The sequence below is a fragment of the Parus major genome, chromosome 8 (genome assembly GCF_001522545.3).
Source record: "Parus major isolate Abel chromosome 8, Parus_major1.1, whole genome shotgun sequence".
NCBI lineage: Eukaryota > Metazoa > Chordata > Aves > Passeriformes > Paridae > Parus > Parus major.
Window position 1 is genome coordinate 28,482,071 of NC_031777.1, and position 26,729 is coordinate 28,508,799.

The 26,729-nt window shown below is 43.4% G+C and overlaps 1 protein-coding gene and 1 long non-coding RNA gene across 15 annotated transcripts in view; both read left to right on the forward strand.

Annotated features, from left to right (window-relative positions):
• Positions 1-26,729, forward strand: part of NFIA (nuclear factor I A) — a 343,582-nt gene that overhangs the window by 143,216 nt on the left and 173,637 nt on the right. The window lies entirely within an intron of this gene.
• On the forward strand, positions 3,932-12,499 carry LOC109022775. The gene is made up of 2 exons (XR_004498593.1): positions 3,932-9,448; positions 9,595-12,499. It is a non-coding gene; the product is annotated as an uncharacterized LOC109022775 (long non-coding RNA).

The following is a 26,729-nucleotide window of genomic DNA, read 5'->3' on the forward strand; positions in this document are numbered from 1 at the left end:
AGACCCAAATATCTGCAGCAGCCAGCTCAGTGAGTGTCAGAACCTCTTGTCCCCTTGTGTTGGAGGTATCCCAAAATCCTCATTTAGGCTTCCTCCTCTACACCTTCCAAATCATTTGCTTCTGCTCTGCTGATTTCAGCTCCCATAATGCCCAGTCCATTGCTCCCATCCTGCTCTGCTTCCCTCTGCTCAGTTCCATGGCTCATCCCCTTCCTATAGCTGCTTCTGCTGAAGCAGTTAAACCATCACCATGATTTAACACCATCAAAAATTATTTCCCATCATTTATTTATTTCCCATCACCACTTCTTCTCCTTCCTTCAGTCTCTGGAATCACTGCCAGTGGATGGCCAAAACCAGGGCTGCATCTTTGACTTCTTGTTCTGTAAACATGGAGACAATCTGTACCTCCCTGTCTCTTGCCTTGCCCATCCCTCAACCCACGATTGCTCTTTTTCACTAGTCCTGGCTGCTGCAAGGCTGTAAATTTCATGGCCTGGATTTTCTCAGTCTCTTCCATCTACGCTGTTTCACATTGTTGGTGGATTTCATCCCTGGCCTTTGACCTTGGCAATGCTGTCCCTCAGAGCATCTCCCAGCAATGTTGTCCTTTAGCACTCACATGTCTATTCACCAATGTCCTTTGCCCTTCACCCTCTCCTTTTTCTCTCCTCCAGCCTTCCTTGTTCCCTTGGTTCAGATTCTCTCTGTGCCTTCCTCACTCATCACCTTCCCTGACCTATCTGGTACTTTCCATCCAGGGTGCATCCTCAGGATCCTCATCTTTGGGTCACAGGGGCTGTCCGTGACACTGCACCTCATAAAGAAAAACCCCATATGCCGTGTATCTGTGCATTCCTCTCCCTGTTAGCTTTTCACCTGCTCCCTCTTAGCACTTTGTTGTTGTCTTTGGCTTATCTTGCACTGTAATCTCTGCAGGGCACAGTGGTCTGTGTGTTCCTATAATTCATATCGTGCCTGCTGCAATGCAGCCTTTGCGCTGTCGGGTACATGGGAACGTTTCTAATGCAAACAACTAATAGCTAGGAAGGGAGTTAAAAAATTAGAAAGGACTCCAAGCCCATGTCACATATTCTCTTGCAAGGAATGGGGAAAAAAATTGTTTATTCTGGCCCCAAATTTTAATCACCCAAGGGCTGTTAAGATAAAAATAGTCAGTTCTGCCTTCTGTTTATGGTATACTTGGTTGAGTGCAAGCCAATTTTGAAGCTGAACATACTGTCTGCTATTTTTGCTTGATTTTAGATTCCACATTTTAAATAGTTTCTTTAACAAGAAGCATATTTTCACTGATACAAACTTAGCTTGAGGAGAAGCATCCTGAAGTTCCAGCCATATTGAAGATCAGTGAAATGTAGTAAACTCTGGTTTTAAGGGTTTTGTTTTCTCCAAGAGCTGAAATGAAGAGTGTGTTCTGGCAACAAGTGCTGGCACGTTGTTCATTAAAAGCTCTCTTCCGAGCCTTGGTTCCCACACACATGTGCCCTCATTCTTCAGCGGAGCTTCCAGGCAATGGCATTGGCAGTGCTCTAGTCTGATCTTCAGCCATACAATTTGTCTTAATTGTCTACTAGCATCTAGGCAAGACTTAGCTCACGGGTGGCCACAGCAAGGGGCCACATGCAAACCGATGAGCTTCTTAATGTGGCCTGCCCGGCAATCGGATGATTTAATTATCTGTGCCCGTCGTAGGCTGCCTGGCTGCTCCCCATCCCGCCTGCCCTCAGGCACGGCGGGCTTAACCACATGCAGCCATGGGGGCAGCTGCATTTGATCTTCCTCGCCAACGCCAGGGTCCAGCCCTGACAACAGCCTCTCTGTTCGGCGCTTTCTTTCCCCTTCTTTCTTTTTCCGCTTCGTTTGGCACCGTGCCCCCGGCATCATTTGTGTGTACGGGAGGATGGGAGAGTTGGATGGCAAAAACTTAGAGCATGGAGTTGGGTGTTGACAATCCCAATGATTAATTGATCCTCCGAGGATCCAAGATGATTTGCTGAAGCATCAATAATAGAAATCCTGTCATTATACACTATTTACTTGGTCTTTCTGCGGGAAGACATCCTGTCTCACTATGTGTCTGCATCGTGTGTCTTGCACGGGGCCAGCCTGCAGCTCCCAGAGCACAAAGGACTGGACTGTCACCCACAAACTTTCTGCCATCACTCGGTGCTCTCACGTGCTGTAGAAAAACAGAGCATGTCCAGTAGGTTGATAATTTTCAAAATCAACTCAGCAAAGCCCTTCACTCCCCATAGTTGTGGAAAAAAGCTCAATCCCCTTTAACTAGCACAGAACACCAGAGCTGGGCTGGGGCTGGGTGGGATGTGGAAGGCAGAGGGTCCACGGTCCACTGCCTGGGACATTCCCCTGCTGGAGAGCTGTTGGGATACTTGTGACCTTTTCCCGTTAGTGTTTCCTGCTCCTGACGCATGTCAAGTAAGGGCAGAAGACCGTGTGAGAGAAGCAGTAGGATCAGGATGACCTCGTGCCCGGGGCAGAGATCAGGGATGACCCCAAGGATGACCTCTTGCCATCCTGATCTCTTCTTATCTGCCCAGGTTGAAATGCAGCTACTTGGCTGACTTGGTGCTACCTTGGAAGGCAGCTCTGCTACCTATGAGCAGGGAAAGGAAAGGTGACACCCACGCTGGAAGTGATGATCTGCTCTACATCAGGGACTCTCCTCACCTCACCCTGGGTGTGCTCTTCCTTCCAAGATCCCTTTGTGATGATGGTGGTTGTCTTGCTGCAGGGAGGTGTCAGCTCCAGTGCTTGTAGTGTTTGTAAGCTCCTCCCTGCTCGTACCAACACCAGTGTCATATTGATAACGCTCCGCATGGGAACATCTCAAAGGCTTTGGGAGCCATGAGTAATCCTTGTAGCTTCTAGTCACTGCCATCATCGCAGTCTCACTGCCATTCTGGCTCCTGGATGCTGCAAACACGGGGTATTCATGTATCATGGAATCTTTAGAAATGTTGAGAAAGGAGAAGTGGCCAACAGCAGCATGCAGAGCCTTCCTGGGGCTGAGTGCACTTCATGGAATGGTTTGGGTTGGGAGGGACCTTAAAGCCTATCTCATTCCACAACCTGCAGTGGACAGAAACACCTTCCACTAGACCAGTTACTCCAAACCCTGCCTGTCCTCACCTTTAGCACTTCCAGGGAAACAGCATCCACAACTTCCCTGGGCATCCTGTGCCAGTGCCTCATCACCCTCATAGTGAAGAATTTCTTCTGAGCATCTAATCTAAATTTCTCCTCTTTTAGTTTAAAACTGTTTCCCCTTTTCCTATCACTATCTGCTAGTGTGAAAAGAAAAAAAAAAACCCAAACACTTCCACAGCTCTATGCCAAGGCAGAATTTTATCCAGGGATTTTGTGGTATTTTTCATCTGTACTAAGTGTAAGGGAGTCAAACATTTTCAGGTGGTGTCAGTCTCTAATGCTGCAGCCAAGAAAGGCTGTCCTTTGGGTAGTTAATGCATCTCAGACCTGCTGGTAGAATATAAAGCTTTAAACATTATTAATGCTTTAGCAGACACCTCAGGAAGCATTCATACTCCTCTCTTCATTTTGCTTTTATGCAGGACGGTGCCTGGGGTGAAAGTATTTGACAGAGTTGGGAAAAGGGCATCAAAAGTGCTTGTGTCTGCCAGGCACTGAGAATATTTTATTCTTTCATTGGTGTGGCTCGAGTTCAGCTCCTGGATCCTGCTCACTGGGTTGTTTTGATGTGTTTCACTTTCTGAAAATAGTGATAGTTTTGGAACAGGCTGCCCAGGGAAGTGGTGGAATCACCATCCCTGGAAGTGTTCAGAAACCATGTCGGATGTGGTGCTTGGGGACATGGGTTAGTGGTGGGCTTGGCAGAGCTGGAGGAACAGTTGGACTCGATGATCTTAGAGGGCTTTTCCAGCCTTAATGATTCCATGGTTCTGAAAATAGTGTTGAGTCATGGCCAGATTAGGGATACTCATCCCTTGCACCTCTTAAGTGCCTCTGGATGCCTTCTCTGCGCAGATCCTCAGCGTGCCAGCCCAGCTCATGCCCAGGGGGAAGGTGACTGCATGACCCCAGGGCATTCTGGCCATGGTGTGCCCCATGCCTGGGTGCCAGCTGCAGTCCCCACAGCCACCTCCTCCACAGCTCCCAAATTATCCCACTGCACGGCGTGCGAGGCACGAGCAAACCTGCGACAGAGACATGGGATGGCAGGATGGGACAGCTGATTTTAATTATTTTATATATAAATAACTTGCAGATAATTTGCAAGTTTGGCAATAGCTGCCGGCGTAGCAATGTGACCTTGTTACTCTTACCCCATTCCTCCGGGTGTTTGTCTCACTCACTTGTTTTTTCGTGTCTTAAATTAGATTGCAAGTGGTCAGGGAAGGGGCTGGGGCCACCCCTGCCCCACACAGCCCCACGGTCCCACAGCAGCAACAACAACAAATGGGGATAAGACATCGATTTGGGATCTGCTGAGTCCCTGGGGATATGAAAACTCCAAGTGTTGTGTTTTTCCCTGGGATGGGCTTTTCAGCCCCCATCCTCCAGCTCCACGTGAGGCTCTTTGCTGGCGGCCGGGCACAAGGCAGGGGCTGCCTCATCATTCCAGAGGGATGTAGGGATGAGGAGGGGGACGGGTGTCCTGGATTTTAGCACTTTGGGGAGTTTATTAGTGTTGACAGTGTGTGAACTTGACATCCTTTGTAATAATGCGGTTTTAAAATCTGCATTATTCATGCGCGCTGTTTGAATACAGGCCCACTGTGTAAGTTCAGGAGGAAAATTAATTAAATAAATGTCAGCATCCTTGAAGAGCACGTGAGATTTCACATTGCAGGATAACAGCTCTGGCTGCTTTAACCACCAAAGGGAGTAAAGGGTGGGAAGGGGAAGATCTGCACTTAGGTGAATAGACTTGCCCTCACTGATTCCTGAGGAAAGCTGAAAAGATTAGAAAGAAATCAGTCCAGCCACAAAGATCACTAATATTTCATATTTTTATTAATAATTGTCATTGGTTCTACTATTTATTTATATACACTGGATAGTTCTGAATTATTTTTTCCCAGGAAACACCCATTTAGTCTAAGGTTAAGGTTTAAAATAAAAGCATAGAGCAGATGCCTGAGGATGCACTGGCTGGATAAATTGGACAACTCTACCAGTGGGTGGAAAGGGAATTACATCCATGAATATTATTTGCAAGAGTAACAGATAGTTAGAAAAGTTGTGTTTCTGCTGAAGCACCCAGGAAAGGGTGATGGGACAAAAGCTGCCAGGATAGATGAACAGGAAATAAAGGTTTTATGTGAAGCTTGTAGGTATTTTTAATGAGGAGGATTTACCTTTAATTCTGTAGCAGGAGGTTGAACCTTTCCAGGCTGGGAATGGCAGCAGGACTGACCAGGAATGCTTTTTTGAACACAGGGCTCCTGCAGAGCCTGTTAGTTTAGTTAACTACTAACTTGGTAGTTAAAAATTAGAAAAAGAAAGAAAATTTTACTTGTTAGGTCAAATCAAGACTTTGTTCTGGTTGCTGTAGTTTTCTCAGAAGGAAGGGAACAACTTCCATCTTGTTGAAAGAAGGTGTAGGTATCCATCCCTGATGGAGATCACTGAGCTCTCATACCAAGCACTTGACTTTCCTGGGGCTTGGTGTTTACCCTCCAAATTCTTTAATACCTCTGTGCAGGACCTTCCCAGTAAAGTGTGTTTAATAGAATCCTAAAATCCCAGAATGATTTGTATTTGAAGAGATCTTAAAACTTCTCTCATTCCACCCCCTGCCATGGGCAGGGACACCTTCCACTATCCCAGGGTGGTCCAAGCATTGTCCAGCCTGGCCTTGGACACTTCCAGGGATGGGGTAACAACAGTTTCTCTGGACAACCTGTGCCAGGGGCTCACCACCTTCAAAAGGGAGAAATTTCTGTTAAATGGGAGAAGCTTTTCTTCCAAAGTGAGCAGGGCAGGGCACTAAAGGGCTCGTTTGCATTGACATGAGGATCAGGAGTTGCTCTTGAGGTGGGTGCAGTGAGTGGCTGGGATGGTCTGTGGTATGCTGCACCTGTGAAATAAGCTGGAAAAAAAAAGGAATTGGGAGTGCCACAGTGATTGTGCACAGGTCTACTCCCAAAGTCAAGTGTACATAAAGTCCTTGCAGCACTCCAGTGATTTTGAATTGCTTGACATTGTGGGAGCGCTCCAATCTCGGTCTCTTTGAACCTCAAGAGCCTCGGTGTTATCTGAAGCACAGAATCATTTTATAACCCAGGCAAACAACATCCTCACCTCCCAGGTTTGAATGTGAGGATGTGTGGTTACACACACCCGTGCTCACAGTTTAATGCACAGGGCGGGGGGAGAGCGAGGAATCCGTGCCAGCAGGAGAGCCCAGAATGCACTTTCCCACTAATGCTGAGAAGCAACAAAATCAGGTTGCAGGCCATGAATGTCCTGTCACTGAGAAAGGGGAGTTTAGAAATAGGCCCACAGATAAAGGAGGGCATTTATCCCCACGATTGTTTGGCAGAAAAAGCAATTTCCATAGTCTGCTGATGGTCAGTCAGGAACGTGCTGCAAGGGGCCCACAGTTGTCTCGGATGGAGCTGACGGTTTTACTGGCCGAGTTTTGTTTCAACTTAATGAAGTAAGTACTTTGCCTGCATCCAGGCACAGACGGGGAAGGTTTGTAAACTCCTCGCCTTTGTTGGGGTGACTGAAGTATTTTTTTCTTCTTTTTAACCAGCCATTTTTGTTTCTTCTCAAATTCCTTGCCATTGACAAAGGGTGCGTTTACTGTTAAAAAAAAAAAAAAAAAGGAAGGAAGAAAAAGGCTTTAAACCTGGTTTGCATCTTGAATCCTGAAAAGCCCATTTTTTATGCAGGGGAAGAAGAGAGCCTTAGAAAAGGCAGGAGGCAGGGACGGAGGTGAGGGGGTGGGGAGCTGGAGATTTATGTCCCTTTGAAGACAGCTTTTCTGCCCAGCATCCTGCCCGGGTACCGTGGGCTGCAGTGGTGGGACCAGGCTGGAACCTGCACCTCGCCAGGAGCCAGACCCAGCAGGGACCCAGTGGGGACACAGGTCCTGCCGGATCCCCAGGACCTCCCAGGGCCACTGATCCTACACCCACCCCAGCCAGCATGGATGTTTAGCTTGAGATCATCACACAGCCTGAGGTTTTTGAGGTGGTTTTTCTTTTTTTAACTTGATGTGGAAGCGGTTGTTTGATACCAGCCTGTGCTGGAGCACAGCAGCCTGCCCATGCTCCAGGAGAGGGGCGCATGGGCAGCCCGAATCCTGCTCAGCAATACAATAATAATTGAAGATATTTAAAAATGTATGTATCTTCCATCTTTCCCATATGGGCTCCTTAGGCAACATGACCTTATGTGGCCATTATCTGACCTCTCTTACACTTGGATTACTCGGTACAAAGCAAATTTATGGTTGTTTATTCTCTCCTCCTATCAGCTATTAGTGCCTAATCATATGGTCTATCGATCAAGTGATTAATCGCCTGCCTAAAGAGGCAGCAGGTCCCGGGGAATGCTGCACTGCACCAGCCTGAACTTCAACCTCTTATACAAACCGGCGGAGTAAAGGCATTAGTCACTGCCTGCAGCCCGGGGCTGGAATGCCGCGGGAACGCCAGGAGGTAAAGCCCCGGCTTTCTTCAGCAGCCGACTTTGTATTTCCCTTTCTTAATGGATAAAACTCCACCTAACTGAGCGGGCATACAGTTGTAAATGGGATGATTTCCAATGCATCCTATAAATAATGATCAAAGAGGAAAATATGTGGGCCTTATTACAACAGTGCCCGCTAGTGCTGCTATAATTAAGGGTCTGTCAGCATTTCTATTATAAACCCTTATTTTCAAGGGTTTATAACTCGGCCATAAAATTTTGCTCTGGCTGAGACTTGGCATAAAACGTCCCAGCATGTGACCAGTTTTTCTTGTTACCAAATTGTTAAAAACCTAGCGATCAGCCCCTTTTTAGTTATAACAACATCCAAGCACCTTTGTGTTTCAGAACCACTTTTACTTCTTAAACAAGCCGCTTACTATTAAATCAAAATTAGCATTTGAAATCAAAAGTACGCACTGAGCCTCTCTGCTCTTTATTTTAACCAGCCCTAAAAAAGGAACATGTTATTCCCTTCTGCCTGGGGTTAGGTTGATGGCACCCACGCCGTTGCCATCAGTGGGACACGCTGTGGCCAGAGTCTTGGAAGGGTCTTAGAGGGTGCAGGGCTGGCATTGGGTCCTCAGCTTGTCCAGCTTTGCAGGGCTCCCTGGTTTTCCATGTGCTCAAAGCAGCAAATAGTAAAACCAGTAGGCTGATTTCAGCCATCAATGATTCTGTATAAATCCAGAGTACTGGAAATGGGAGCCCTGGACACTCCAGTTTAGCCGAAGTGCTGACCTGCCTTAAGTGGATTTATTCCTCTGTGATCCATGCACATTAACTCCTGCTAATGAGAATTATGGCTTAGTCCAAGGGGGGAATCTAGAGTTCAGTTTGAGCGAAACTGAGGGAATTTCACTCTAAGAACACATACTAAATTTTAAAAATGAAAGGTTGCCATACCTGTACTTCTCTGGTTTCAACGGGAGTATGTTCCATTTCCAGAAACATGTCCTTGATTTGTTAGCAAAGGACAGCAAGTTGGCTCAAAAAGATGCAGCCACTTAAAAACATTGATTCTCCCAGGACAACACGCCAAAATGCAGAAATAAATTAAACATAAGCAGATGCTGTACCTCCTTTCCATTTTTGGCTAGCACGTCCCATTGTGGGACTACTAGTGGGACAACTGAGAATGACTGACATTTACTCAAACTTAAGGCCTTCTTGGACTGTCCTGGCAAAAGTGACAAAAATTCAGGCTTGTGCTAGTATTACATCTGAATGTTTCACTGACTTCTTAAGGCATGTATTACATCAGTATACTTTATCTTCCATGCCAGTTTTATACTACTTCTCTGTCTTAAAAGGACCTGATCAAGTTTGCTAACATCATCTTGGATTTTCAAAGGAGCACTAGGGAAATATGGACCCAAACTCCTGTTGAAAATCCCCACCTCAAAACTCCCCCCGCAGAGTTCTTACCCTGGCAGGGATCCCACAGCTAAGCTCTTTCCATTTCCAGAAAAATCATTGAGCTGAGGCTAAGAACACTCATCTGGTGCCTGTCGAGTGTATTGTCTGAATATAAACACAATGATTCTGGAGCAGGGAAAGAGCCTGAGACTTAAATGGATTTACACTGACTAAGAACCTGGCCTTCCACACTCGACTTCTGACATTACTTGAAAGTAAACATTGATCTCAACTATTTTGTGATTTACACAGTGGTTTAAGATGCGTGCAGTGACCAGGCAGTTGCTCTTACTGTAAGCCTTACCAGGTTTGATGTTTTCCTTAAGGTTCCAGGTAACCAAAAATTTCCATGTGTATCTCAGCTGCCATAAAAAGAAAAAAAAAAAAAAAAAAAAAAAAAAGAAAAAAAAGATGAAAGCTCAAGTTTCTTGCTCTTACTGTAAGCCTTACCAGGTTTGATGTTTTCCTTAAGGTTCCAGGTAACCAAAAATTTCCATGTGTATCTCAGCTGCCATAAAAAGAAAAAAAAAAAAAAAAGAAAAAAAAGAAGAAAAAAGATGAAAGCTCAAGTTTCTGACTCTTGAGAAAAGCCTGAAAATGTTCCTCGTCTGCACTTTAACGGCTCAGAAAGCAGAAGGCAAAGAGAAAAAAAGGAGTTTGAAAATGCCATGCTTTTTGAGATGTGACATATGCTTTTGCTGTGCTCCGGGTTGGCAGGAGGCGTTGCATGGTGGATGCAGCCCCGCCAGAAAGCAGGTGCGGGAGCCCGAGCGAGCGGCGCTCCCTCCGTTCCGCTGGAGTCGGAGCCATCCAGTCGCTTTTCCTTACTCCTGTGCCCCACTGAGCAGCAGATTGTCTGCAGGAGATGGGATAAATAGTTGTGGATGTGCCCTGAAATCATCGTGTTGGGTGGTTAACATGGGAGCCCCTACTGAAGGGCTCGTGCTGTTACCCTGCGGTGACGAGTCATGAGTTTTGTGTCTCAGAGCTGCAGGAGGGCCAGAAATGCCAGGACAGAAATAAATCCACCTGCTGGGCAACCCAAGACTCTCACTTTCATGTGCTGCAGGTCAAAGACTGTGGGTGAGCGGTTTTCAGGATGACAGTGGTGACCCAGGTGCTCCTCCAGCCTGGCACAGCACAGAGCTGGATGTGATGTGGGTTCCCAGGGAATCCCCCATGGGCTGTTCCAGGGGGCTGTTTCTTCTCCAGCCTGGGGTTTGGCTAATGGAGCAGTGTGTGTGCCCCAGGGTCCATGGGGCCCCTCCAGTCACCTTTCACCAGACTGTCCCTAAGCTGGAGGGTCTCTGCAGTGATGCTCCTTGAAGTCTTTGGTCCCATCTCTCCATGTCTTCTGCAGGGATACAAAATCTGGGACCCCTCTCACATCTGTAGTGTTGCTGTGGGCGGCTCCTGCTCAAGGACAAAGCAGGATATCCCCTTTGCCCCCTTGTTCTCACTGAGAGTGTTACTTTACCTAACTTTAAATGAGGGAAGGCTCTTCTGCACAGCACATTTTTGGTTACATGGCAGAGAAGAGCCAAGGTCTATCTCCATGTGGCCCTTCTCCATGTGGGCTCCTGCAAGCAGAGCACCCAGGGCACAGCCTGGGCAGCTGCAAATTGCTTTTCCAAAGCCATCAAGGGAGTTCTGTAAATTTACTCTGGACTGGTAATTCCCTTCTTCCCTGTTCCCTGAGTCCTGGAAATGCTTTTCTCCTTATGTGAAAAGTGAACCAAAGATTTTACAAACACTGAGTCTGGCCCCTTAAATATGATAATTTTAAAAAGTTCAGCAAAATCCAGGGGCTGGGGGCAGGCAGGGGGGGTTGATGTTCCTTATCGAGGGGAGGAATGATGGGTTAGCAGCAATTCCTTCCTCGCAGTTAGTCTGGGTACCATTGGAAGCAGAATTTGTCAGTTCTGAAGTGCACAGATTAGAAAGGAATGTGGAATTTGGAAACGTGGCAGCTTGTAGCACTGTATGGTTTAAATTAAACCTTTTTTTGGAAAGCAGAATCGCTGTAGGCCACATTTAGGGGGAAAGCAACAGCAGAGAGGGCTGGCTGTGGTTTTTGCTTTGCTGTGTAACTGGTCCACTTTCTCTTGTTTTAACACAGAGGTTTTTTTTTTACATTTAAAAAAAAAAAAAAAGAGGAAAAATATATGCCTCTGGCCTCCTTCTGCCCAACCACAGCCTTCACTGCTGACCACAAAGAGGAAGCCTGGGGAAGCAGCCATAGGATTAATACCCACTGTCTCTTAACCCAACAGGGTGTGAAAACATTTTATAAAACATCTTTTTTTTTTATTTTTTTTCCTCTTTCAGATGGATAGCGTGGCTGGGATTTAGACATCTTGAAACAAGCACATGGTTGCCTTTGCCTTGCATTGTGCTTCTCAGAGGGGGGAGGTCCTAAATCACCCTGGCCAGATCTGTTGTTTAAAATCTGTTTACACCCATCTCCAGAGCTTTCTCCTTGCAAATCATCAACAACTTTGTTGGTCTCACTGAAATGGCAGGAAATATAAAAATGAGTCTGCTGCGAGGGCTGCGCGGTGTAGATCTTGATCAGTTGGAATATAATTGTTCCTAATGAAATGGAGACGCCTAGCTCTTAACTGAACAGCCTTTGCTTCTTTAGAAATAATAAGATTAAGATTATGGATTCTATTAATCATTTGATCAGCTTTATTCATTCATCTTATTTCCTTTACATGCAAAAAAGCCCTGCTCTCTCCATGCCTTTATCTTTTAAGATGATGACATTTACATATTTCCCGGCGCTGGAACGTCCCGGGCGTAATATACAGATTGCTCCGCTTGGATCTTGTAAACTGACTATTTCCATGTGCTAAGTACTCTCGGTGATGAAGATCTTAATAATGTGATTAACTAAATTGTGTCTTTATGCTCTTCCTCGCGCCTCCCTCCCTTCCCCACCACGGCCTCCCAGCCGCCGCGCTTACCACAAATGGCATCAGCTGCCGGGACGTGCCTGCGGTGGTGACCCCGGTGACAAGGAGGTGTCACATAGCACAGAGCAGAGAGGTCTGTGTGCCTCGGAGTCAGGGTGTAATTCAGATGACCTGTGCATTAAGGGAATCTGCTTTCCTGGCGTTATGCGGGAAAGATGCTGAAAGCAGGAGTTTGGAAACGTTGAGGGAATTATTAGATGAGAAATTTGTTCCTCCGCAGCGTAGTGACAGCATTGTTATTTCTTGCTTGGATGTGCTGTTGGGAAGGTTTGATTTTGTTGTCATTAGAGAAATCTCTCTGTTGTTATAACGCTTTCTATGTGTGAAGAAATACAGACATAATGTGTATCTAGTCCATTAAAACACTCTTTCGGAGCCTCCACCTGTGGCACAGCCTCTCTGTACTGCCAGTATTTTGCTGAGTACTGTTGGTAATTCCTCTCCTTCTGCCTTACATGGATTAGTAGTTCCAGAGAGTTAAAAGAAAAAATAAAAAATCCAAAGTAGCAGCAGGTTCTCTCTAACTTCTGTTAGCTGAGCTGGAGAAGTTGCATTGCGTCTTGGATCTTTTTCATCTTGGTGGAATTATACTGTAACTAATTGAATCCATTGATCACTGTCTTGTTTTTTTCCATCTTCTTCTCAGAGGATTCATTTCATAGTGTTCCCTACATCAGTCAAGAAAATGGCTGCGGTGGAATTACCAGGGTTGATAATAAAGGTAATTTAGCCCAGTTGAAATTATTTTTTATGTATCTAAGTAGGGTAACGCATTCAAACGTGCTGCCTTAAATCTTGGGATGAAATACCTGCGTGATCTAAGCTGCCGGATCCCGAAATAACTCTTCTCAACAACCGCAGAAAGTAGGAGTAGCTGATCAAGGGACCTTTTGCAGCCTGACAATGACCAAACAATAATCAGCAACGTTCATTTGATCAAAGAACTGTCCCAGAGCAGGATAAATAATCTCTGGTTTGTGCACTTCATGGGACAGGGAGTATTTTTGGATTAGATAATAAGTGCTTAACAAGCAAGAATAGCGGGAAGTGTCAGGAGAAGCGGTGGGAGCCGGGAGTAGCCGGTGCTGAGCAGTCTCCTATGATTCGGGTTAGAAATAGGAGCCAAATCTGGCCTCAGCCAGGAGGGTTTTACCAAGGATGTCTGCTGGTGGCATTTAGCTCTTACTAAGTAACAGTTTGGAGAAGGATTCTCCTACTAGATTAGGGCTGGTCTTGTCAGTAATGCGCAAGACAGGATGTCAGGAGATCTGAGCTGAGGTCTGCCACAGATTTCCAGCACGATTTAGGTCAAGTTATCTAATCTTGCCTCCTGACACAGTTTCACCCCGAGACAAGGTGACAGGAGAGTTTGTAAAAGGTTTACTTAACGGAGGCATTTTTACTCTCTTGTTCTCACCCAGGTCAAGGGCTGGACGCCGGAGCAGAGGCATCTCCTGCTTGCAGAGCCACAGGCGTGCTCCTTGCTCCTGCTCCCAGAATTCAGGCCCTGGGGCAGTGGGGTCACATCCAGCCCTCTGAAGTGCCCAGGTCCCTTGGGCAGCAGGGCTCATTCCCAACAGGAGGAGCCCCCACTCCCAGCCTCTCCCTGGCAGCAGCGCAGCGGCTGCGGGAGCTGCAGGGCTGCCTACAAGCACATGGCCTTTGCCGAGATCAGCACTTTTTTGGACAATGTATAGTATTTGCAAATGGGAACTGACAATGGAAGAAATACAGCAGAGTGAAGGGTTTAATATAAAATATTTATACAGTAAAGATCTTTCATCTTTTGTCAGTCACAGGGTAGGGAAGTGAGGAATGTATTGGGAGTACATTACCAAGAGTATGTTATAAATTAAAATCTCAAATTGAATAATACTGGCTGCTAATGTGTGCAGTGTTGGAAATGAGTCACTTCTGAATCAATGTAATTTACTGTGCCAGCTGAAAGATATTTACAAAAGAAGGTATCTTCTTGTTGTTTGTTTTTTTTACTTAGATTTTATTCCACACTTACAGATAGCCTGTGCTGTCAACATGAACTAATTTGTCACGGAGAGAAAGTCACAGCCGTTAGTGCAGAGCTGTTTCAAAAGCACTTAGAAAGCAGAAAGGTGGGCTCCAGGCTACATGGGTGGTCAGACAGTTTGTAGTCATTGTTTTCTCTCAAATTTAATACTGGTAATTAGTAATACAGCAGTTTTGTGGAGATTAGTTATTGGAAAAGAGAAGAACGACTGTTTCCTTGTAGAATTATGGAGTGCAGAAATGACTGTTCCCACTGCATCCTCCCATCCCCTTTGTGTATTTCAGTTTTTCTTTGGGCACTGTAACCTCAGAGAAGTCAGGGTTTGGTCTCATGTCTGTCAGATGGTTGGCATCATCTCAGGAGGTTGGTCTGGTTAATGGTATTTCATTGCTGGGGCCAAGATAGGATTTATTACCTTGGAATGCCCAACACTGAGGTGAAAGGTGGTGCATCCAAAAGGTAGGACTTTGAGAGAGTGTGGATTTTGGAAGGTTTTTAGCCAGATGCTAGGCAGGAACTGGTAACCTCTAATGTCCAAAACACATTTCAGTTGGTATAAACAGTCCTGCTGTGGTGCTGTGCATATGTGTGTGTGGTTCTCGGTCCTGGGGAGGGTGGCTGCTGCTATTTAAGTATTTTAGCACTGTACACTCCATGGCAGACCTTCAGGTAGCCATGTATTGGGAATGTGGAGTCCCACATTCATGCAGAGGCAAGGAGCCAGCACAGAGTTGAATAGAAGGCAGATTTAAAAGCCACGCCAGATCCAGGTTTCTGCCTTGTTCCTCTTTCCGCCACTGATTTTTCCAACCTTGTCATGAAAAGAGGGATGCTCTGGGAATTTTTGTCCTAGTCTGAACTGTGCCAGATTATTATTCCACTTGATTGTGCCACAGACTGATCCAGGCAAGTATTTTGTGCTTAGGTCAACCTCATCTAAGTTCTTCTTAATCTTGGGTGTTTGGTCGAAGATGGTTGTGTAGACTGGTTCTGTTGTTTGATGAAATGGAGGGTGGCACTCCCCAGGGGCATTTCAGCCCAGCAAATTCCTTTTGGAACTGCTTGGCTCTCACTGTTTGCTCCACAAAAAGCAGAGGCATCTCACTTTGAGCTGTGCCCAACCATTAGACTGACACTTTTAGGTGAGACAAATCTCACCTCCGGTCTCTCTCTGCCTGTTGGTGTTTTTATCAGTGCAATAGAAATAGTTTCAGATAGACATGGTGAGAGTAAGTATTCTGAAGGATGGGAGAATATCCAAAAGGAGAGGGATGTTTGCAGTAGCTCTTGTAGTCTGATGGAACCTCCCTCTCCCTTTGCTTGTCGGCAGTACCAGGTTAGATGTAACTGTGGAGATGCAGGTGGTCTGATGGATTCATGGCCAAGCTTCTATACATAATAAAATATGTATCAAGGTCATATTCTAGCAGTGCTATAGGGAAACTGGAGTATTCTTATGCCATACTTTTTGGTAGGAATGCTTCTGCTGGGTTGCATCACTGTCTGTAAATTTTATTGATTATAATTAAGTCAGTCTGCATTGTCTGTAAGAACCTACATGGGCTTAAAAATCAATACTCCTTATATTCATCAGGGGAACCAGTTCAAAAAGGGATTATAGTGGGAATAAGCAATGCATTTATAGCTCTGAGTTTGTGTTTACAAACCATTAAACGCTGGCCTTCTCGACAGTCCTCATTTAAGGGTCAGAAATAGGTTTTTTCCCTGTCTTTTACTCCATGAACAGTAACAAAGATTCTCCTTTCATGGAGAATTTCTCCTACCTTATTTTGTACCTGGTGGATGGAGCTCTGCTGTCTCAGTGACCTTCCGGGGGCAAAGAGACAGCTTTGGACAAGCAGGAACGTGAGCAAATGTGGTAAAACCAGGAATGAATCCACCTCAGTCCTCTCAACTGGGTCACTTCTGTGGCAGTATCCTGCTGCCTTGAAGGGCTTCATTAGTTCTCTCCCTTGGCTTGTTTCTCCCAGAAAATATCAGTTCCAGTTAGTGGAAGCTCTAACGGCCACGCTCATGGAAAGTCAGAACAAAGAGCAATTGCTGAGGGTATCTGCTATTATTGATTTATGGGTGAAGATTAAGGCCAGATTGCCCTGTCCCTATTTCTTTAACAGCCCCGTCCTCAGATAGACTTCCTCCAACTCAATGGGCCCCTTATTTAAGTGCTGTTTATTGAGGATAATCTTATCGCAGTCTGGTGCACTAAATATGTATAACTCACCTTAGGGAGAAGATGTGAAAGGTCTTTGATGATATGAAGGGTGTGAACACTAAGGAGAGTGAAGGATAATTTAGGTTGGGACTTGGGAGTGCAACTAAAACACATACCATCAAAGAAATGGAGTAGATGTGGCGTACTCCCCGAGAGAAAAATTAAATGCCCTTCAGTTTGAGTCATTTGAAAGCAGAGAAAGGACTAAAACTGTGTTTGTATGGATCGTTCTGTAAACACAGAGAGCTGGGTGATCTTACTGAGCTTTTCTACTTTTTGTGTTTTGTGCAGTGCTCTGATTCCTATTTTATTTGGCCAGTAATTGAGCTACATAATGCACAAGGTATTCCACCAGTGATGCTGTTTTAACAGTTTTACTGCACCTCAGCCAGGGACACTCGTGGAATTTACTAGATTTGATTCAATTTATTTTGTCAGTTTTAACAGCTTTTAGAACAGCAGTGAAATGGCACAAACCAAGGCATTCCTTTAGCTCGTGAACCCTTCCAGGATCCTAGGGGAGCAGCATCCATGGCTCCTCAGTGCACTTGGGAAGATTGTAGTTGAAACATGCAGGCACCCATCCACATCCCCAAAATAACCATAGCAAAACTGACGTTTTTTGACCATATGAGAAGACCACAAAGGAAAGACCAAGGGAAACTTAAGCTTAAGAAGGAGTCAGAGTGGTTTTGAGATTGCATGGCAAAGCAACTTTCTCATTCTAGACACTGCTCTTCTACATCATCCACATTTTGATTGTATCTCAGGGCAGAAAAAGCAACTGCCTGAGCTTTGGGTTTTGTGCAGAGCCCTACAAAACTGCTCACTGCTAATAAATGCACACATAGACACGTATACTTTAAATAAAAGGGCCTGGAGATTGCTGAAGGAACTGAAAAAATCCTGTGCAAAATAGCAGAACCTTTTTTTCTCATTTTTTTTTTCCCAGTCTGGGTAGCTGTAAAGATCTGGTCAGATCCGGCTCTGGGTATTGGCAAAACTTGCAGGCTGGGCTTTAAAAGCACACAGGGAGTTGTGAGAAATGTTCTTTTTTGGGTCTGTCATTAAGATAGAAACCACTGCCCCAAGCCAAGCTATCTTGGAAATTTCTCAGGAAGATTTGAAGGGACCTGACTGACAATTGATGGTCTGGTGGTATCTGCTGTGACAATATTTTCCAGTGTGTGCATTCAGCTGTAATGATTCATTACAAAATAAGTTTAATTGTGGCCAGTAGTTGTGAATATTTCTTTGTACTCTCTTATCAATGTTTTCCGTTTGCAGCAGGACTTGGCTTGTTTGTTAATCTAAAGTTCTCCATTTATTTGGAAAACAAGGTTTGGCTTATCATATTTTTTGGCAGGAGAGAAGAAAGGTGAAATGCAAAGCCCCTAAAACCACAGAGCAAGGAAAAGGAAAATTTAACTTTCAGGGAAAAGTTCTCAGTCAGTGGGAACTGGCAGAGCTGATGTGGGCAAATGAGTGTCCAAGTCTCACTTGAATCACACAAATAAGCAAAATTATAAAATCATAGAGTCATGGGTTGGTTTGAGTTTGGGTTGGGGTTGGAAAGCTCTTCTTGTTCCAAGCCTCTGCCAGGGGCAGGGACACCTACCACTAGACCCAGGTGATGATGGTGAAGAGACCTAATCTGAGCAATAGCTGAGGAAGATGCAAGGCAGTTTTTCTCCTCAGAAATGTTTGAAAAGCCACAACTAGTTTCCTTGGACATTTTCAAAAAGCACACCTGTGTCAGTGTGAAAGCATACACACCATTTTTCTCAAAGTACAAATTGTAAAGTTCACAAGCTGCTGTGCAACTTTGATTTAATTCTACTCCCCAGTGTAGTACCAAGTAGTAGCAAGGAATTCTTCAAGATACTGAACTGTTCATGTGACTCTTGTGTTTTTAAAATGCACACAACACTTAGAGTTTTTCACAAATGCACAGTGTGGAGTGGCAGTGTTTCCATTTTGCTGGTAAAGATTGGGCAATGATAGTTGGAATCTGCATCATGTGTGAAGCTGATGCTAGAACCCACATCTTCTTAATCATAAACAACTCACTTTCAAACTCTTCCCATTGACCTTAATAGGGACAGAGTTTGATTCCAAGTGTTTATTCTTCATTCCAAGCTCAAAGATGCATATTTTTAATCTGAATTTGAATATATGTTTCATGGCTTATTCATGCTCGGAAATACTTCTTGGCAGAGTCACCTAAATTGAGCAAAATGAGAAGCTTCTTTTAATGCAGAAATATTAAACAATGTGTGCTGGAGTGCAGAAAGCTATTTGGACACCGGAAAGCTTTATAAACATAGATTTGATTGTGATTGAACCAAAAATAGTGGTATTAAATTAAAGTCTGTTTAAGACACTAAAAAAACCCTCCACGTTTTCCAAACTGCTAAGGATAAAATCAATCTGCAAAAGTATTTTAACTTTGTAACAAAAATATCATTGACAAAGTAAAGTGAAGATAATAAAGCAGATTTAAAATTACTTGGAGGTCTTCTTAAAAATTTACGACCTCTTTCCAGTTGGAGCTCATTTAACTCCAAAGCCATTTAAGAGCCTGGAAGTGGCCGTGTTTGGGCCTTGCAGGAAATACTCACTTGATTGTTCCAAAACACTGGTTGACTTTGGGTAGAGAGAACCTGTTGGGTTCTGTTATTATATGTGAGCTGCAGTAATACAGTATTTCTGTTTTCTTAGGACAAAAATTACTGGGATGTAGCTCAGAATCTTTACAGATGCACAGGGTCTGTGCATACCCATACCAACATGTGATCAGATCCATGTCCTTCCCCCTCCCATAAACTCTGGTGCCAGCAGTCCTTCTAGAAGATCATTTTGGGAACTGCTTTGCTTGTGTCCCCATCCCAAACACTGAGTTAGAGGCAGAAGCCATGGTTAAACTCAACCAGAGACTAGTTTGGGTCTCAGATCCGAGCTCTGTGCCCACAGGAACTGAAACTGATAGCAGGGCCTTGGGCTGTCGATATTTTCCATTACCATAACTGCTGTTTAGCAATGTCTCGTTGATACGAGGGGAGTGTGTGACTGAGGCCATGTTCATCTCTTTGCAACAGGAAGAATTATGGCATTCATAGATTGGAAGAGAGTGGGTGATAAATAAAACTGAGGCTATCCAGAAAGCCCCAGGGAGCTTCCTCTCCACAGAAAGAATAAGAAATTTATAGATGTCTAGAAATTACAGTTGAGCTTTTTGCCTTTTCTTTTTTTTTTTTTTTTGTTAGCCTCTTTCAGTCATATGACTAGAGTTCAATTATCAGCACAATAAATATTCCTGTGAATCGGAGCCATGTGTTGGCAGCAATTTCGTGCTTCTTAGAAAGGAAGGGACATTTAGAATTGTTTAAAAACAATAGTTTACCATCAAACTTGCTCCTAAAGTCAGAAAGTGGCAGAGCCCAAAAATGCATGAACTAAAGAGAAGTGTGTTCTAGAGGACTCAAATACAAGCAGGTTAATGCAAATACATTTTTGGAGTAGGATTGTACAATTATGAACTATTCAGACTGAAACAATACTGTGCATCTTCATTGTTTTCAAAACAAAGCAAAGCAGTTACTAAGAGGCCCTTTTTGCTGCTTTTAAGAGGCTGCACAGTAGGACTGTTACCTGCAAATCAGTTTAATAGATAAATTGTTATGCTAGGAAATAGCAATGGTAGTCATAATGTGTACCCCCTTAGGTGAATTGTGCCTGCCAGGTGGGAAATGGGAGGCATTCTAGTTTTCTTCCCTGTCTTGAATTTTCTGGAGTGGTTGTCTGGCTCCTTTAAAGTATTCCCTGGAAACCCTCATTGCTCCAGTAGAGCACAAACTGCTGGGGCTGGGCTTCAGCCCTGCCTTGTCCGGGGCAGGAGATGAAGCGTGGTGACAAAATTTGAAGTTCCAAGATAATTTGGAGTCTTGGAACACTTTGATTCATCTCTCAAGTGCCTGGGCTTGGCAAATGCCAGAATTATGTGTCTTCCCCAGGACAGTCCATTGACTGACCCATATTGACTTGTTTTCAGTGCTGTTCCTGTTTGGCAGGACGTTTCTAGATCTGTAAGCAGTTTCTCTTAATTTAAGAGAGGCATGACTGTTCTGGGCTCAAGAAGGTCTGACAAGAGGGAGCAGAAGTCGTCCCAACTGTACACCTTTGGCCAAGGGGACTGTAATTCTTGGATCCAGCTAACACAAGCTATTTTAAGAGAACGACTTGGCCTCTTTACAGTAAACTTCTTTGGGGGAGAGTTCATTGTACCTAACGGGCTTCAGCCAGTCTGGATCAGCGTCTGACATTTGAACTCGATGCTCTTAACACATTTGTCAGCTCTACATGCACAATGCTTTGATAGCTGCACATTTCCAGGCAATTCAGCAAAACCCGATTCATTATTAGCTTTTAAATTTGAGGGGATGTATGTGTGTATTTATGAATATTTCAGCAAGGCTGTGGGTGTTGAGCATTGCAGGAGCACAACTGCAGTAGCCCCACAGTCACGAGAGCAGCTACTGAAGTTATAGGCGCCCGCTGCAGCAGTCTGGGGAGTATCCGAGTGGAATTTTACAAATGACAGTTTAAAGAGTTATAGTTGCCTAAAGAACGAAGCTGGAAAATTTGCAAAAATCTGTTTTCAATTATTGGGTTTTTGGTCGGGTTGGTTTTTTTTTTTCTTTTTCTTTAGCTTTAATTCCTCCAGAGGAATTTCAGTGCACTACCTTAGTTGTTCCTTTCTAATCCTGAATTCCCGTTGCTTTATTAAATACCTGGAGTTATAATCTTGTTTATGAAATTGTTATTATCTCTCCAGTTGCAAATTGCAGCATTACGTAGAGAAGTGATTATGGCATGAGGCATGGAAAAATCGGATATGCAAATGAAGCAACTTAAGCATAATGATGGTTCAGTCCCATAACGGGTGAAAAAACCATCACTTTGCTTTTGAGTTGAAGTGTTCAGTTTTACACCAACTTGCAAACTGACCCCATCTTTTTCCTATAAATGCTCCAACAGGCTGAAACAAAACAAACAGAAAAGAAAACAAAAACAAACGATCTCAGAAAATACATTATAAAAATAGGTTTACTTCTGTAAGTAGAATACTTCTGCTGTGGTTCCAGAACTGAAAATGGAAAATTTTTAAAAACTTTAGGTACAGTGGTCTAATGACTTCGGTTATATATTGTTTAAAGGGAAAATTCTTTTAAAGAGTCATCAACTTCTGGGTTTGAGTGTGCAGCATTAAATAGTAAGTGAAACCTAACATATCTACTTACCTTTTTTGATTGAGATTACTCTGGAGAAGTTAAAACTTAAAAAATAAAGATGAGGCTTTAAAAATCCTTATTTAAAACGTTTTCTCCTTTGGGATAACTACTTGCTGTACTAAGGATCGTTCTTGCTCTGTTACATTCTCACCCAGCTGCCGTACAGTCGAGCTGGCCTTATCCTGGTATCAGCCCTGCGCACATTCCCAGCTAATCCAAGTAGCAGCAACCTCATTCTGAGACTCTGTTTTCCCCCCTCTGCCTTGTTTTTAAGTGTAGCTTTAATGGTGGGTTGCTTTGGACCCTTTGATGTCTAAGAGGGGAGTAGGGGAATAGAAACACGAAATGAATCTGATTTTCTTGCTCACATCTTTCCCTGGAAGCGGAGTTAAACCTGTGGCTTGTGTTCCCCGGCATTAAGAGGATTGTTGACCAGCTTTCAGAGTTGACAAGGTCACTCGAGGTACTGTGACAGGGCATTTAGGTACAGGAGTTGATCCTGTGTAATGTTAACCCAGGAAGCTGGGGAGAAATGGGGATGATCTTTCTCCTGATTTTTCTTGCCTAATTAAGGGTGTAGGAAAAGCAGGCATTGCAACAGAACAAAATGTAATTACGGAGATGTTGCCTGGCATGTGTCCACTAAGCAATTGCGCCTCCCTCCCTTTTCAAAATAACTGTATTTTAGTTCCTTTTGGAGCAGTTTAAACCTTTGAACAGCTCCACTGCTCCTGCACGGACCAGGGAGGAGTCGGCCGCGTGTGCCAGGGAAGATGTTCAGAGTTTACTCGCTGGCTTGCCCAGGGTTTGGGCGCCGTGAGGAGTTCCCTCTGTCACTCTGGTGCCAGGATCCAGAAATATCGGGCAGGTTGGGCCAAGAGGAAGTCAGAGCTGCCCTGCTGAGGGAAGGAGATGTCTGGAATTCCTATTCCACCATTCACAGCCCTAAAAAAGGGATTTTTAAAAATTCGTTGTTGTTGTTCTGGGGAGTTTTGGGGTTTTGTTTTTTGGTTGTTTTTTTTTTTTTTTTGGTTGGTTGGTTGGTTGGTTTTTTTCTTTGTATTTTTTGTTCTTTTTTTTGTTTTGTTTTGTTTTTTTGTGGTTTTTTGTGCTCTGTCCTGTATTTTTGCTCTGTTGCTGGAGATGTGTGTTTGAGGGAAGTCTGTAGGGCCAGCAGATCCAGATGATGTTGGATGCTGACATGGAAGCAGCTGTGGCACTTGGTGCACTCAGAGAACACCATAGCTGTTAATTCGATAAAATAGCTTTTCCAATTGAGATATCCATCCTGGGACAGCTGATCTTTTGTACAGCACAGCCCAATCATGGCTTTAAAGCAGCAGCAGCACCAGAACTTCCTGGAGGGAGCCTGCACTTCACCGCACACTTTGGCAGCCTCACCATAGGCCTGAGGGATACTTTCAGATTTCCCTGTAATTAATGAGCACCTCTGCACTTATGGCAAATTACAGTGTCTGATGTAGAATGTTGACCTACAGCTGCCCCATGCCAAGTAGCCTATTTAGACCTATTTATTTCTAAATAGAGCCTGTAAATGATAACCGGAAACTTCACTATTGATTCATTTAGTCCTAAACGCTTCCTCTTTCAGGTATTGAAGTTGAAATAATTTTTGATAATCCTATAGTTACGCTGTGCCTTGGATTTATTCTGTATTTATTATGTGAACATTCTCAAGCAATTTACCAACCTTATAAAGGCAGAGAAATCAGAGATGGAAAGGGCTTGTTTGATCTTGCATAGCTTGTCCAATAGAGCTCTGATTATCTACTTCACTTCTGAATGTCCCAAGTAATGAAAAACCTTCCACTTCTCAAAAATGTTGGACTGCCAAAAGTTTCACTGACTTTTGCTGCTGCCCTGCAACATGGCCAGCTCTTGTATAACCATCTCTTTGCTGTCACCCTTATGCTTATTTTGAAATGTTATTTCCTCAATTTTTCTCTCCCTGCCATTATTTGGTTTTCTTATTGTGCTTGGCCATTTTTCTGAAACTAAATTTATTCTGTGCTCAGACTCCTTACAGACTCCTTATACCTTTCTTTGTTCTTCTGGTACATCAAACATCTGGTTCGTGGCTATGTACGATTTTAATTCCCTTCCTATTTTTCTTTTAAGAAAGATTTTAAATGAGATGGGGTTCTCTTCCTGGCTGTCTTCTTTCCCTATAATACATCACTAAATGAGTAGGATCAAACCAGACGGGGATTATTCATAATTTTCATCCATTCCAGTAAGTTTTCAATCCATACAATAACTTCAGAACCAAGTCAAAATAATGCTGCGGATGCAGAATTTTATGAGAGTTTGCGCTAAGTACTTTGCCAGAATCTAAATATACAACTTCTATTGTTCTATTAATACTGTCATCCTACTTGATATACACCATAGATATATCTGGTTTGTCAAGAAATATCCGCACTAAAACAGTAATTCTAATTGGTTCAGGCAGCTCAGTTGTCTCCCTTATGTGCTTGGATTTTGTTCTGTTAATTTTTTACTCTGTAAACATTAGTTTGGACCGTTAGTGCCAGGATTACTCTTCTCTTCTTTTTGGAAGATTTATATCGCATTTCTAATTTTTCCAGTATTCTGATCTCTTGCCATTTCTCTGAGAATTTTTAGAAATAATTATTCATGTTCTGGAGGGCTAGTTAGATAATTCAGTAAGAGTTTTTGTACAATTAAGGACGGTAGGTTGTGGATAATAATTTTAAGCTTGATCAAAAGTCCATGGAAGCCAAGGCTTCTTAAGGCTTAAACTACTGTATTAATTTTACGGTGATCTGCCTCTCTTTGCTGCTGATTTTTTGCTCACCTTTCACATTGGGCGAGTTCATAGGTTAAAATAATGTAAATTAGCACAAGTCCACTGGAGCCTTTTGTGCCTTTAGAAGAACCAGCCCCTCAGGGTTAGGTGCCTTCCTTTGCCCATATACGCTGTTGGGATAAGAACTACTTTCCTCACAGGAGTGTTTAAGGCTTAATTTTTTATAGCATATAAAGTGCTCAGAGATGTTCAGATGAGGGATGTTGTGAAAATGCAAAGTAGTATTATTGTTGATAAATTATTTAAAATATTGTGGTCCATTGAGAAAATACTGGTTTGTAGGCAGTGAAGTGGTTAATACGATTGCATCTCTTACAGGTTTCACCAGATACACTCACTCACTTACAATGGATAATTGTTAGCTCTTGTTGTGCAGATGCTGTTGCAGATGGAGCCCTGTACCTGCATGCATAGCAAATGAATTAGACTGGCAATCCCCTTTATAAAGCATAAATATGTAATTTGTTCAGCTGTTGTAATTAAATATGTATGTGTGAAACAGCCACCATTCAGGTCATTAATGATGCGCCATGCCAAATTAGAGCTTACAGACAGTAATGTACATTGTTGTGCAATGAGGGAATTGCAAATAACATAGCTAAGCCTTTCCTAGTAAAGTGATGGATTCAGTGGCTTTAAAAGGAATATTTATATTTCTAGCATTTTGATTGCTTCAGTCTATATTTACATTGATGCTCAATGAAAAAGATACAATTGGATGAAATTTTTCCTGTGTTTGTTTTATACTCTTTGAACATGATAGAATACCCATTAGGTACATGTCACACAACATTTATTGGGTGTAACATTTCATACCCACTGGTAATAGGCTGAATATGTTGCTATGATCATTCTTAAATATATAGTCAATTAAGACCTAGTAAGTACCTTTTCTTCAGCATAATGTAGACAAACACTGTATCAAAGCATTGGGGCAATTTTAATGTTTTCTGTGTATCTGCTTTTTAATCTTTGGACTTCAAAGACATGACTGGTAAAGGAATCCTCGTTGTGGTAAACAACATATATATTTCCACAGAAATCTGCCTGATAGAGTAATTGTTGTAATGAATTAAGCTTGCCAGTGTAGTGGAGTTGTTTAAATGCAGAATGACTTAAACATCAGGCTTGCCTTCTTCTGTCCACATTGTTTCTTTCTTTATATTTAGCAGGAAAAGGTAATTAGGCTTCAAAAAAATCTTCATTGAGTCTTCTGGAAAGAACAAAAAGTTAACAGGCAGCTGTTGTTGCAAGGCAGAATGAAAAATCATAACCTTAAATGCATCTGAAATGATCCTTCCTAAGCACGTCTCCTTCTGTTTAAAGCAGATGAGGGTTTAGCCCACGTTTTGTTTTGACGGTGGGTTCCCAGTATACGAGAGCTAATCGTTCTGACCTTTCGGCCAAACAGGGCAGCAGAAGGAAGCATCTCAGAGTTAATTCTGTCTTGTTCACAGTGGGAACAGAACATTCCTCTGTGATCCTCTTTCACATGATTCACTTGGGCCTCCTGGAAGCCCGTCCTGATACTATTAGTGCTGGGCTTCTTAGGTCTAAAGGAGATCGACGGCGCTGACATCACCCGCCGCTCACGGGCTGCCCTGGGCTGGACAGCCAGAGCAGAGGTGTTAAGACTCACATTAAACAAGAAACTTTCATGAGACAGTTTCTATATAACTCCAGATTTCAAATCTTCATCAAGCTTTCTCTATTAACTCCCTCGTATTTAATAAGGAAAGGGCATAGGAAATGGGATTAGTCGATAGATTATTTGTGGAGGTTTACAGTGAATTTTTCGGCTTTTTAAACCTAGACTAAGAAAGTAATAAGAAGTAAAGATTTTTGTCTGGCCAAGAACTGCTGCAAAGCATGTAACTTGCTACAAAACATCTGCTTTGGTAGATAGATTCTGACAAAAGTTGAGTATTTCAGTTGTTTAAATGCATACATTAAAGGCAACACCAGAATAATGATTTCTGAAACTTCTAAAATTTTAGGTAAATTATAATATGAAGGCTTGCTTGCTTTTTATTCATTTGAGCTCTTCCTTCCTTAGTAACTCCCCTCTCTTTCTTCGAGATGTTTTCCTGAAATACAGTTTTTCCTGTTTGTTCATAGGAAAGTCCACTTGATTTACAGTACGAACGAGTCAGATGTGCAGGGTCTTGGCATGTTCCTTTACTGCATTTTAACGCTGCGATTACTGGTG